General features: G+C 42.2%; 1 protein-coding gene across 2 annotated transcripts in view; it reads right to left on the reverse strand.

The window, feature by feature from the left end:
- sft2d1 (SFT2 domain containing 1) overlaps positions 1 to 12,026 on the reverse strand; it is a 103,202-nt gene that overhangs the window by 58,540 nt on the left and 32,636 nt on the right. The window lies entirely within an intron of this gene.

Below are 12,026 nucleotides of genomic sequence, written 5' to 3' on the forward strand. Positions count from 1 at the left end.
CTATTGTGACTTTTTTTAGCGAGAATTTACAACTGAGTGGCTTGCCATTTCAGAGGGCAATTAAGAATCAACCACATTGCTGTGGGTCTGGAGTCACATATAGGCCAGACCGGGCAAGGACAGCAGGTTTCCTTGCCTAAAGGGCATTAGTGAACCAGATGGGTTTTTACAACAATCCGGTAGTTTCATGGCCACCATTACTAATACTAGTATTTTAATTCCAGATTTTAGTTAATTAATTGAATTTATTTAATTGAATTTAAATTCCCCATCTGCCGTGGCAGGATTTGAACTCATGACTCCGGATTATTAGTCCAGGCCTCTGGATTACTAGTCCAGTAACATAACCACTATGCTACCGTACCCGTTCTTTAATCATAATATAATTAGGTTTAATCTTATTGACCAATCTAATGTTGGTCCCAGACTTTAAAACGGCTAACTTTGCAAAAATGGCTGAAGATGTTCCCGATGGCGGGGGAGTCCAGAACCAGGGGTCACAGTCTCAGGATACGGGGTATGCCATTTAGAACTGAGATGAGGAGAAATTTCTTCACTGAGAGGGTGGTGAACCTGTGGAATTCTCTACCACAGAAGACAGTGGAGGCCAAGTCATTAGATGTATTCAAGAAGGAGATAGATATATTTCTTAATGCTAAAGGGATCAAGGGATATGGGGAAAAAGCCGGAACAAGGTAATGAGTTAGACGATCAGCCATGATCATTTTGAATGGCAGAGCAGGCCTGAAGGGCCGAATGGCCTACTCTTGCTCCTATTTTCTATGTTTCTAAAATTCTCCAGCCCTGGCAACATCCTCGGAAATCTCCTCTGTACCCTCTCTACTGCAATCACATCTTTCCTGTAATGTGGTGACCAGAACTGTACGCTGTACTCAAGCTGTGGCCTAACTAGTGTTTTATACAGTTCTAGCACAACCTCCCTGCTCTTATATTCTATGCCTCGGCTAATAAAGAAAACTACCCTGTATGCCTTCTTAACCACCTTATCTACCTATCCTGTTACCTTCAGGGATCTGTGGGCATGGACTCCAAGGTCCCTCTGTTCCTCTACACCTCTCAATACACATTTACTGTGTATTCCATTGCCTTGTTTGCCCTCCCCAAATGCATTACCTCACACTTCTCTGGATTGAATTCCATTTGCCACTTTTCTGCCCACCTGACCAGTCCATTTATACCTTCCTGCAGTCTACAGCTTTTCTCCTCACTATCAACCACACGGTCAATTTTTGTATCATCTGCAAACTTCTTGATTCAACTCCCTACATTCAAGTCCAAATCATTCATATATACCACAAAAAGCAAGGGACCTAGTACTGAGCCCTGCAGAACCCCACTGGAAACAGCCTTCCAGTCACAAAAATACCCATCAACCATTACCCTTTGCTTCCTGTCACTGAGTCAATTTTGGATCCAACTAGCCACTTTCCCTTGGATCCCATGGGCTTTTACTTTTTTGACCAGTCTGCCATCTGGGACCTTGTCAAAAGCCTTGCTAAAATCCATGTAGACTATGTCAAATGCTTTACCCTCATCGATCCTCCTTGTTACCTCCTCAAAAAATTCAATCAAGTTAGTCAGACACGACATTCCCTAATCAAATCCATGCTGACTGTCCTTGATTAACCCATGCCTTTGTAAATGACGATTTATGCTGTCCCTCAGAATTGATTCCAATAATTTGCCCACCACCAAGGTTAGATTGACTGGCCTATAATTACTCGGTCTATCCCTTTCTCCCTTTTTAAACAACCATACAACTTTAGCAGTCCTCCAATCCTCCGGCACCACGCCTGTAGCCAGGGAGGATTGGAAAATGATGGTCAGAACCTCCGCTATTTCCTCCCTTGCTTTTCTTAACAGCCGAGGTTATATTTCATCCGAGCCTGGCAATTTATCTGCTTTCAAAGATGCTAAACCCCTTAATACTTCCTCTCTCATTATGTTTATCCCATCCATTATTTGACACTCTTCCTCCTTAACTGTAATCTTTGCATCGTCCCCCTCTTTTGTGAGGACAGATACAAAGTATTCATTAAGAACCGTACCACATCTTCCGCCTCCACACATAGGTTATCTTTTTGGTTTCTAATAGGCCGTACTCTTTCCTTAGTTATTCTCTTGCTCTTTATATATTTATAAAACACCTATGGGTTTTCCTTGATTTTACTTACCAGTATTTTTTCATGCCCTCGTTGCTTTCCTAATTTCCTTTTTAATTTCACCCCTGCACTTTCTATACTCCTCTCGGCTTTCTGCAGTATTGAGCTCTCAGTATCTGACATAAGTTTCCCCTTTTTGCCATATCTTACCCTGTATGCTCCTTGTCATCCAGTGGGCTGTAGATTTGGCTGTCCCACCCTTTTTCTTTGTGGGAACATGTTTGATCTGAATCCTCACTATCTCTCCCTTGAATGCCTCCCATTGCTCTGGTACTAATTTACCTTCAAGTAGCTGTTGCCAGTCCACTTTTGCTATATCACTTCTCAGCTTAGTAAAATTTGCTTTTCCCTAAATGAGAACTTTCACTCCTGTTTTATCTTTGTCCTTTTCCATAACTATGCTAAATCTAACTGAATTATGATCACTACCCGCAAAATGCATTCCCACTGATACTCCTTCCACCTGCCCAGCTTCATTCCCTAAAACTAAAGTTGAGACCTCAGCCTTTGCCCTGCAACAGAACATAATGACACATATAGAAACATATACTAAGAGCACAGTATAAAAGTGTAGGTTCAAGATAGGTCTCAGTTACTTAAATCCTGCACCTCACAATGTAGAAATGATTGGTCGGATGCGTCTGTCAGTACCCAGGGAGATACCAGTTCAGTTGTTAGAACACAGCTCTGAGAGGGTTCTGTTCATAGAGTGTTAACCTGTTTTTCTCTTTTATAGTCTGGTGTTTCGAGCATTGTTTGCATTTCATTTCAGACATCCTGCATGTGTAGTTTTTTTTCCAATTTTCCCACTCTTTTGGCTTTGCACCATTTTAGTTATTTGTACATTCTTTTGTTCTTTTAATTTCTTTCCATTACCTCACTAAGATTAACTTTTACATTATCTAATAGTTCTCTATTAACAACTTTGCAGGCCATTCAACCCATTACCTCTATCTGTGCTTGGCTGATTTGTTTTTCCCACTTTCCCCAATCTGACTAAAGTGCTTCCCTACCTTTTAGTTTTCAGATCTGGCAAATGTCAACCTATTTTTCTTTGTACAGATGTTGACTGATCGGTATATTTCCAGCATTTTGTATTTTTGTTATAGAAATGATCTGATTGCTCAAAAATGAAATCACAACTTACAGCAATATTAAGACAGACGTTAAAGCAATAACTATGAAATACGGTTTCTTCTGTATAGTTAGTCCATAAAATCAATTTCTCTATAGCAGTATCGTCCAATGCATTTGTCACTAGCCACATGGGTGATTTGGAATTCAGACGTGGCTAACTGCATTTTTGATTCATAATTATAAAATGAGTAATTGTCACCGTCATTGGACATATGATTGCAATACTCATTCACACAGCGTAAGCATGAGTACATTAACCTTTTGTGCATTTGTTGGTAAAATGAAAAGTAGTGTGCGAGTATTTTTTGATTGTTGTGTGTGCTTTACTTCCTTGGTTACCTCGAGTCCCCCAAGGATCTATCCTTGGCCCCCGCCTATTTCTCATCTACATGCTGTCCCTCGGTGACATCATCTGAAGACACGACATCAGGTTCCACATGTACGTTGACAACACCCAGCTCCACCTCACCACCACCTCTCTTGACCCCTCTACTGCCTCTGTGTTGTCAGACTGTGTGTCGGGCATCCAATCCTAGATGAGGCCACATTTCCTCCCAATATACATTGGGAAGATCGAAGCCATTGTCTTTGGCTCCTGCCACAATCTCCTTTCCGTAGCCAACAACTCCATCCCTCTCCCTGACTACTGCCTCAGGCTGAACCAGACTGTTCGTATTTGATATCCTATTTGACCGAGCTGAGCTTATGATCCCAGATCCTCTCCATCACAAATACCGCCTACTTACACCTCCGTAACATGGTTCATCCCTGCCCTTGACTCAGCCCATCTGCTGGTGAAACCCTCATCCATGCTTTTGTTATCTCCATTCTCGAATATTTCAATGGTCTCCTGGCTGGCCTCCCAACTTCCACCCTCCATAAACTTGAACTCATCCAAAATTCTGCTGCTTGTATCCTAACTCGCACCAAGTCCCGTTCACGCATCACCCTTGCGCTCGCCGACCTACATTGGCTCCCGGTCCACCAACACCTCTATTTTAAAATTTTCATCCTAGTGTTCAAACCTCTTCATGGCGTTGCCCCTCCCCATCTCTGTAACCTCCTCCAGCTCAACAACCCGCCAAGAACTCTGAATCCCTCCAACTCTGGCCTCTTGTGCATCCTCCACTTCCGTTGCACACCAGTGGCGGCCGTGCCTTCAGCTGTCTAATCCCTAAGCTATGCAATTCCCTCCCTAACCCTTTCTGCCTCTCTCTCTCCTCCTTAAGACCTACCTAAAATGGTGTGGAACACGGGTGAAAATGCTGGACTTCAGCACCATTGAAACACCAGCAACACTATGTGGCGAGGAAAGCTGTCATTATGGTAAGCTCAATCAATCAGAACAACCAATCCAGACCAGAAGAAAGCAAGCCAAGCCCATAGCGAGCTGCTCCAACAGGGCACGTCATGGAAAAAGGAAAGCAGCATCCTGCTGTTGCAGGTCTGGCACGTCTTGTTTTGCAAGTCAACATTCTCAGCATTCACTCTGATAAAGTCAAAGATCTGCTTGCAATTGCTGGAATAAAACTTAAAAGTAGCACTAAGATGTGCTGTGTCTGATAAATTTATGCCAAAATTCCAAACTTGGGTGAAAGAGAAAGACTGCAAAGTTTCACACTGAATGGTGGTAGATGTTTAAGTAAATGTACATGTGAAGTACATATACTTGGCTAAAACGGTGTCACCGTGGCCACACCTGTGGATTGTCAGCGATTTCTATTGCACAACACTGCTCTACAGCATACAACATAAGAAAACCTGTAACTGATTGTTACAAAACAGTGAGAAATGGGTTCTCCTATAGGATACAGTCTATACCTACAGTATATTAAACATTTGTAAACAATTTTACAACACCAAGTTATAGTCCAACAATTTTATTTGAAATTCACAAGCTTTCGGAGGCTTCCTCCTTCCTCAGGTGAATGTTGTGGAAATGAAATTCACCTGAGGAAGGAGGAAGCCTCCGAAAGCTTGTGAATTTCAAATAAAATTGTTGGACTATAACTTGGTGTTGTAAAATTGTTTACAATTGTCAACCCCAGTCCATCACCGGCATCTCCACATCATGGCTATATTAAACATGGAAGGGTAGTAAACAGTGAGGAGGATAGTGATAGACTTCAAGATGATATAGACTGGCTGGTGCCATGGGTGGACACATGGCAGATGGAATTTAATGCAGAAAAATGCAAAGTGATACATTTTGGTAGGAAGAACGAGGAGAGGCAATATAAACTAGAGGGCACAATTCTAAAAGGGGTACAGGAACAGAGAGATCTGGGGTATATGTGCACAAACTGTTGAAGGTGGCAGGGCAGGTTGAGAAAGCAGTTTAAAAAAAAGCATACAGGATCCTGGACTTTATAAATAGAGGCACAGAGTACAAAAGTACGGAAGTCATGATGAACCTTTATAAAACACTGGTGCGGCCACAACTGGAGTATTGTATCCAGTTCTGGGCACCACACTTAAGGAAAGATGTGAAGGCCCTACAGAGGGTGCAAAAGAGATTTACTAGAATGATTCCAGGGATGAGGGACTTCAGTTATGTGGATAAACTGGAAAAGCTGGGGTTGTTCCCCTTGAAACAGAGACGATTGCAAGGAGATTTGATACAGGTATTCAAAATCATGAAGGGTCCAGACAGAGTAGATAGAGAGAAACTGTTCCAAGGACCAGAGGACATAGATTTAAGGTGATTGGCAAAAGAACCAAAGGTGACATGAGGAAAAACATTTTTTTTTTAACACAGCGAGTGGTTAGGATCTGGAATGCACTACCCGAGGGGGTGGAGGAGGCAGATTCAATCGGGAACTGGATAAGTACTTGAAAGGAAAAAATTTGCAGGGCTACGGGGATGGGGCAGGGGAATGGGACTAGCTGGATTGCTGTTGCATAGAGCCGGCGCGGACTCGATGGGCCGAATGGCCTCCTTCTGTGCTGTAAACTTTCTATGATTCTATGATCACTGGCTATAAAACCTAACTTTCTGTTGTCACACTTTTGCATGAACTTTGTCTCATTATAAATTCCTATGTCCACTTTTATAATGGAAACTGGCTGTGTAAACTTAGCACACTAAAGAAGTTAGGGAGGAGATAGCAGAGGTACTATTACATATGTATAAAAATTCATTAGAAAAGTGAATAGTGCCAGAGGACTGGCAGACAGCTAATGTTATTCCTATATTTAAAAAGGGAGCTAGAACAAGTCCTGGGATCTATAGACCAATTAGTTTAACGTCAGTGGTGGGAAAGAACATGGAATCTTTACTCAAAGATGTAATAGAAAAACATCTAGAGAACAAAAATATAATAGTCAGCATGGGCTTCTGAAGGGAAAGTCATGCTTGATCAACCTTATTAAATTCCTTGAAGAAGTAACAGAAAGAGTAGACAAGGATAATGCAGTAGAGTAGATGTAAAATATTTTGATTTTCAAAAAGGCAATATACGTTTGTAATATATTTGGATTTTCAATAAGGTACCGCATTGTAGATTCATGACTAAGGTCAGAGCATGTGGAGTCAGGGGATAGGTAGCGGAATGGATAGCAAGCTGGTTACAAAACAGAAAAGAGAGAGTAGGGGTTAAACGTAGTTACTCAGACTGGCGGAAGGTGGGAAGTAGTACTCCTCAGGGATTGGTGCTGGGATTGTTCACAATTTACATAAACAATTTGGTTTCGGGAACAGGAAGTACAATTTCAAAATTTGCGGACGACACCAAATTGGGGGGGGGGGGGGGGGGGGGGGGGGGGAGTAGTTCATACAAAGGTAGAATGTATCAAAATGCAAGAGGACATTAATAAACTTGGAGAATGAACGTCTAATTGGCAAATGAATTTCAGTATAGGTAAATGTGAGGGGGTGCATTTTGGGAGGAAGAATAAAGAGGCCACATACTGTTTGGATAATAAGAGCTTAAATGGGATAGAGGAGCAAAGGTATCTAGGGGTACAGATACACAAATCACTAAAAGTAGTGACTCAGGTCAATAAGATCATAAAAAAGGCAAATCAAGCACTGGGGCTCATTTCTTGAGGGACAGAATTGAAAAGCAGAGAAATTATGTTAAGCTTTTTCTACAGAACCTTGGTTAGACCACACTTGGAGACCAGAACTGCACAGTACTCCCATGATATAGAGAGGATATAGAGGCATTGGAGGGGAGGGGATGCAAAAAAGATTCACAAGGATGCTACCAGAACTGAGAAGATATACTTATCAGGAAAGGCTTAGCAAGCTGGGGCACATTTCTAAAGAAAATGTTTCCACTTGTGGGGGAGTCCAAAACTAGAGGTCACAAATATAAAATAGTCGCTAATAAATCCAATAGGGAATTCAGAAGAAACTTCTTTACCCAGAGAGTGCTAAGAATGTGGAATGCGCTACCACAAGGAGTAGTTGATGCAAAAAGCATAGATGCATTTAAAGGTAAGCTAGATAAGCACATGAGGGAGAAAGGAATAGAAGGGTATGCTGATAGGGTTAGATTAAGTAGGGAGCATAAACGTCTGCAAAGACCAGTTGGACCGAATGGCCTGTTTCTGTGCTGTAGTTTCGATGTAACTTGATGTAACCATGAGTTTTGCCTTTTAACTATAAATCTACTAATATTATAGAAGTCTTGCATCTGTACGCCCGTCCTGTCAATTTATTCCACTATAAACTCCTTTGTGCACAGTTATAATGGAAATTGCCTGTGTAGTAGCCTTGTCATGCTGTGCTTGCACTCTCCTCTTCCAGTGGAGACACTGCAGTGCCACCACTAGTTCAAGTGTGTAATTACAGCATGACAAGTTTGCATAGGCAGTTTCCATTATAAATGGAAATATAAAAAGGACTGAATTACTTCTGCGCATCCTGGAGACTGCCCATGTACAATGAGATGGGAGATTACAGCTATTTACTAAATCCTGCAAAATATATAATCATTTAATTGTATTAAAACAATTTTCTTCCAGTTTATTTACATCTATTTTGATTCCTTCTCACCAATTTTTACCAATAGTTTATTGTGCTTTCAAGTCTGATAATGCACACATTTGCAATTTAAAATTTGTGAATTTTCAGTTATTAAAATTATCTTGATGCAAAAGTTCTACATAACATAAACCCTTTGTGATACTGAGAACAAATCTCAAAAAAGTTTCACACAAAATGATTAACAAAAAAAACTCCTTCAATTCAAACTTGGGTTGATTCAGTAGCCACTGAATTATGTATATAAATGGCAGTGATATAAGTTATCTTCACAACTGAGACTGAACAAATAATTCACAGGGTATAAAATCACAATCTGTTAGGGTCAACTCCATGAATAAAGCAGTATCTTACTATTGGCAAGAATATATTCTATTTATAAAACTTATAAGTGTTTTACTTTCCAGCTGAGAATAAAGTATGATTGCCTGCAGTTCTTAGTCCAAGAAAATCAAAAGTAAACAGATTTAGTGAGAAAGCAAAATATCACCAAATACATTTTTGTATTTGTTGAACTTGTAGGAAAAATATGGGGAGAAAGAAAGAACTCGCATTTATATACCACCTTTCATGTCGTCAGGAAGTCCCAAAGCGCTTCATAGTCAATTAATTATTTTGAAGTGTAGTCACTGTTTTGCAAGCAAATGCAACAGCCAGTTTGGGCACAGCAAGGTCCCACAAACAACAATGAGAAAATTATGTTAATCTGTTTTTTGGTGGTGTTGATTGAGGGATAAATGTCGGCCAGGACTCCAGGGGAATTCTCCTGCTCTTGTTCGAATATTGCGATGGGACCTTTTATGTCCATCTGAACAGGCAGATGGCGCCTCAGTTTAACATTTCATCTGAAACATAGCATCTCCGACCATGCAGCACACCCTCTCCAGTGCACTGAAGTATCAGCTTGGATTATGTGCTTAAATCCTAGAATGAGTAAGCACAACCTGCTTACTCAGAAGCAACAGCGCTACCCACTGAGCCAAGCTAACACTCAAAGATAGACAGAAGTCATGTATGTTCAATAAAAATATTACAACACTACTTGGCAAGTCTACTCCCTAGATAAATAACTATGTGGATCTTAAATGTGCTGTCTGCATATAACATAATCTCCTTTAACACAGTGCTTTGTATTACTTTAAAAATAATATGGCAGTTCATATTTGGGTTCCAAAAACAATGATAGAAAATAAATAAATAAAAACAGTTTGAGTAACAGTGTTGCCCAGGATTTTGGTGGTGTAATAGTGGGTGTCACCAGGTGACGCAGCTTCTATTTAAAATGGACTTGCAGAATTTCTATTTATATTAACATAAAATAGGTAGTTCAGGCTGGAATTCATGTCCCAATACGACTCCGAAGTGCACTGAAACCTGGAGGATGTGTAGACTCATACTGCTTGAGCTTTACCCCAGCTATAGTATAAATTGAACATGGCAGAATGCCACACATTTAAAATGCCCAGATGGTCCAATGGGCATTTCATTCTGTGCACTCCAAGTATTAAAAATTAGCTGCCCGAGAGCAGAACTTCGAGAATGCATACAAGAGCCCCTTTATTATTGAGCTCAGTGCAAGACACAGCTGGTACCTTAACATGGGTCTGAGCTGCATATCACACCCTACAGATAAAGCTCTCAAGACTTGTAATGTAACTGCAGCCTTAGATCAAGGCCCTGCAAGTTATTTAAAATAACACACTGAAACAAGAAGATTGCTCTATTTCAAAACTGATCAGTAAAACATAGTGAGCAACCCAAGCATTGCAGACATGTTCTGTAGTGTATTTTTTGTCTGATTACACTCCTGTGAAGCACCTTAGGATGTTTTACTACAATAAAGGTGCTATATAAATGCAAGTTACTGTTGTTATGCATATTAAATCAGTCAGTCACAAGGATGTGTGCTGTGGAAAATCCCAGAAATGAGCCACATTCAAAGTGTATCGGGCCACTTGCTATTTTCACAATAGTGTATTGGTCCAATAAGCTTTAAATGCAGGGTGACAGCACTGAACAAAATGGTACAATGCATGTTATCCATTGGGTTACTGAACCATAGTATAAAATGTATAGTGTGACATCCCAACTATTTCCTGCATTTGGTTCTATTGGTGCCGGTTGCCTGCAGTACCTTGCCCAAATCCTTCACATGTGAGCCCAGTCAACAAGTGTGAAGAGCTCATGGACTTCTTGGTCACTGAGATTGAGACCAGATTAAGGCAGTTCAGCTGCCTCTGTCGCTTCCCCTAACCCATCAAGCCAAACTTCCCTAAGGTTGCCCCCCGCCTAGCCATGAACTCACATCTTTCTCTAATTTCTCTTCTATCTCTCCATCAGGCCTCTCCGAGCTCATCTTGTCCATGAGACCCACCTCTTGCTCCCTCGATCCAATTCCCACCAAACTGCTGACCATCCAACTACCCTTCCTGGCCCCCATGTTAACTGATACTGAGAGGAGTTCCCTCTCCTCAGGCACTGACCCCCGTTTCAAATCTGTCGTAAGCACCACCCCCCCTCAAAAACCCACCCTTGACCCCTCTGTCCTTGCAAACTACCGCCCCATCTCCAACCTCCCTTTCCTCTCCAAAGTCCTTGAATATGTTGTCGCCTCCCAAATTGGTGCCCATCTTTCCCTCAACTCCATGTATGAATCCCTCCAATCAGGTTTCCTCCTCTGCCACATCAATGAAACCGCCCCTATCAAAGTCACAAATGACATCCTTTGTGACTGTGGTAAACTATTCCTCTTCATCCTTCTCGACCTGTCTGCAGCCTTTGACATGGTTGACCACACCATCATCCTCCAACCTCCTCTGCTTTGATGTCCAGTTGGGTGGGACTACCCTCGTCTCGTTCCAGTCGTAGCCAGAGAAATCACCTGCAATAGATTCTCTTCCTCCACCCGCACAGTTACCTCTGGAGTCCCGCCAACGGTCTATCCTTGGCCCTCTCCAATTTCTGATCTATATGCTGCCCCTCAGCAATAACATTCGAAAACATGTCAGGTTCCACCCATGTATGCTGATGGCACCCAGTTCTAGCTCACCACCTCTCTCAACCCCTCCTCCACTGCCTCTGATTTGTCACGCTGCTTGTCCGACATCCAGTATTGAATGAGTAGGAATTTTGTCCAATTAAATATTGGGAAGACCAAAGCCATGGTCTTCGGTCCCCGCCACAAACTGCGTTCCTTTCCCTGGCCACTGTCTGAGGTTGAACCAGACTTTTTGCAACCGTGGCAACCTATCTGACCCTGAGCTGAGCTGAGCTTCCGACCCCCTACATCCTCTCCATCACCAAGATCACCTACTTCCACCTCCGTAACATCGCCTGTCTTCGTCCCTGCCTCAACTCATCTGCTGCTGAAACCCACTTCCATGCCGTTGTTACCTCTAGACTCGACTATTCCAAAGCTCTTCCGGCCGGCCTCCCACCTTGCACCCGCCGTAAACCTGAGCTCATCCAAAACTCTGTTGCCCATATCCTAACTTGCACCAAGTCCCGTCCTCCCATCACCCCTGTGCTCGCTGACCTACACTGGCTCCCGATCCGGCAACGCCTCGATTTTAAAATTCTCATCCTTGTTTTCAAATCCCTCCATGGCCTGGTGCCTCCCTATCTCTGTAACCTCCTCCAGCCCTACAACTCTCCCAGATCTCTGCGCTCCTCCAATTCTGGCTTCTTGCGCATCCCCGATTTTCTCTGCTCCACCA

The sequence above is a fragment of the Heptranchias perlo genome, chromosome 8 (genome assembly GCF_035084215.1).
Source record: "Heptranchias perlo isolate sHepPer1 chromosome 8, sHepPer1.hap1, whole genome shotgun sequence".
Taxonomy (NCBI): Eukaryota; Metazoa; Chordata; class Chondrichthyes; order Hexanchiformes; family Hexanchidae; genus Heptranchias; species Heptranchias perlo.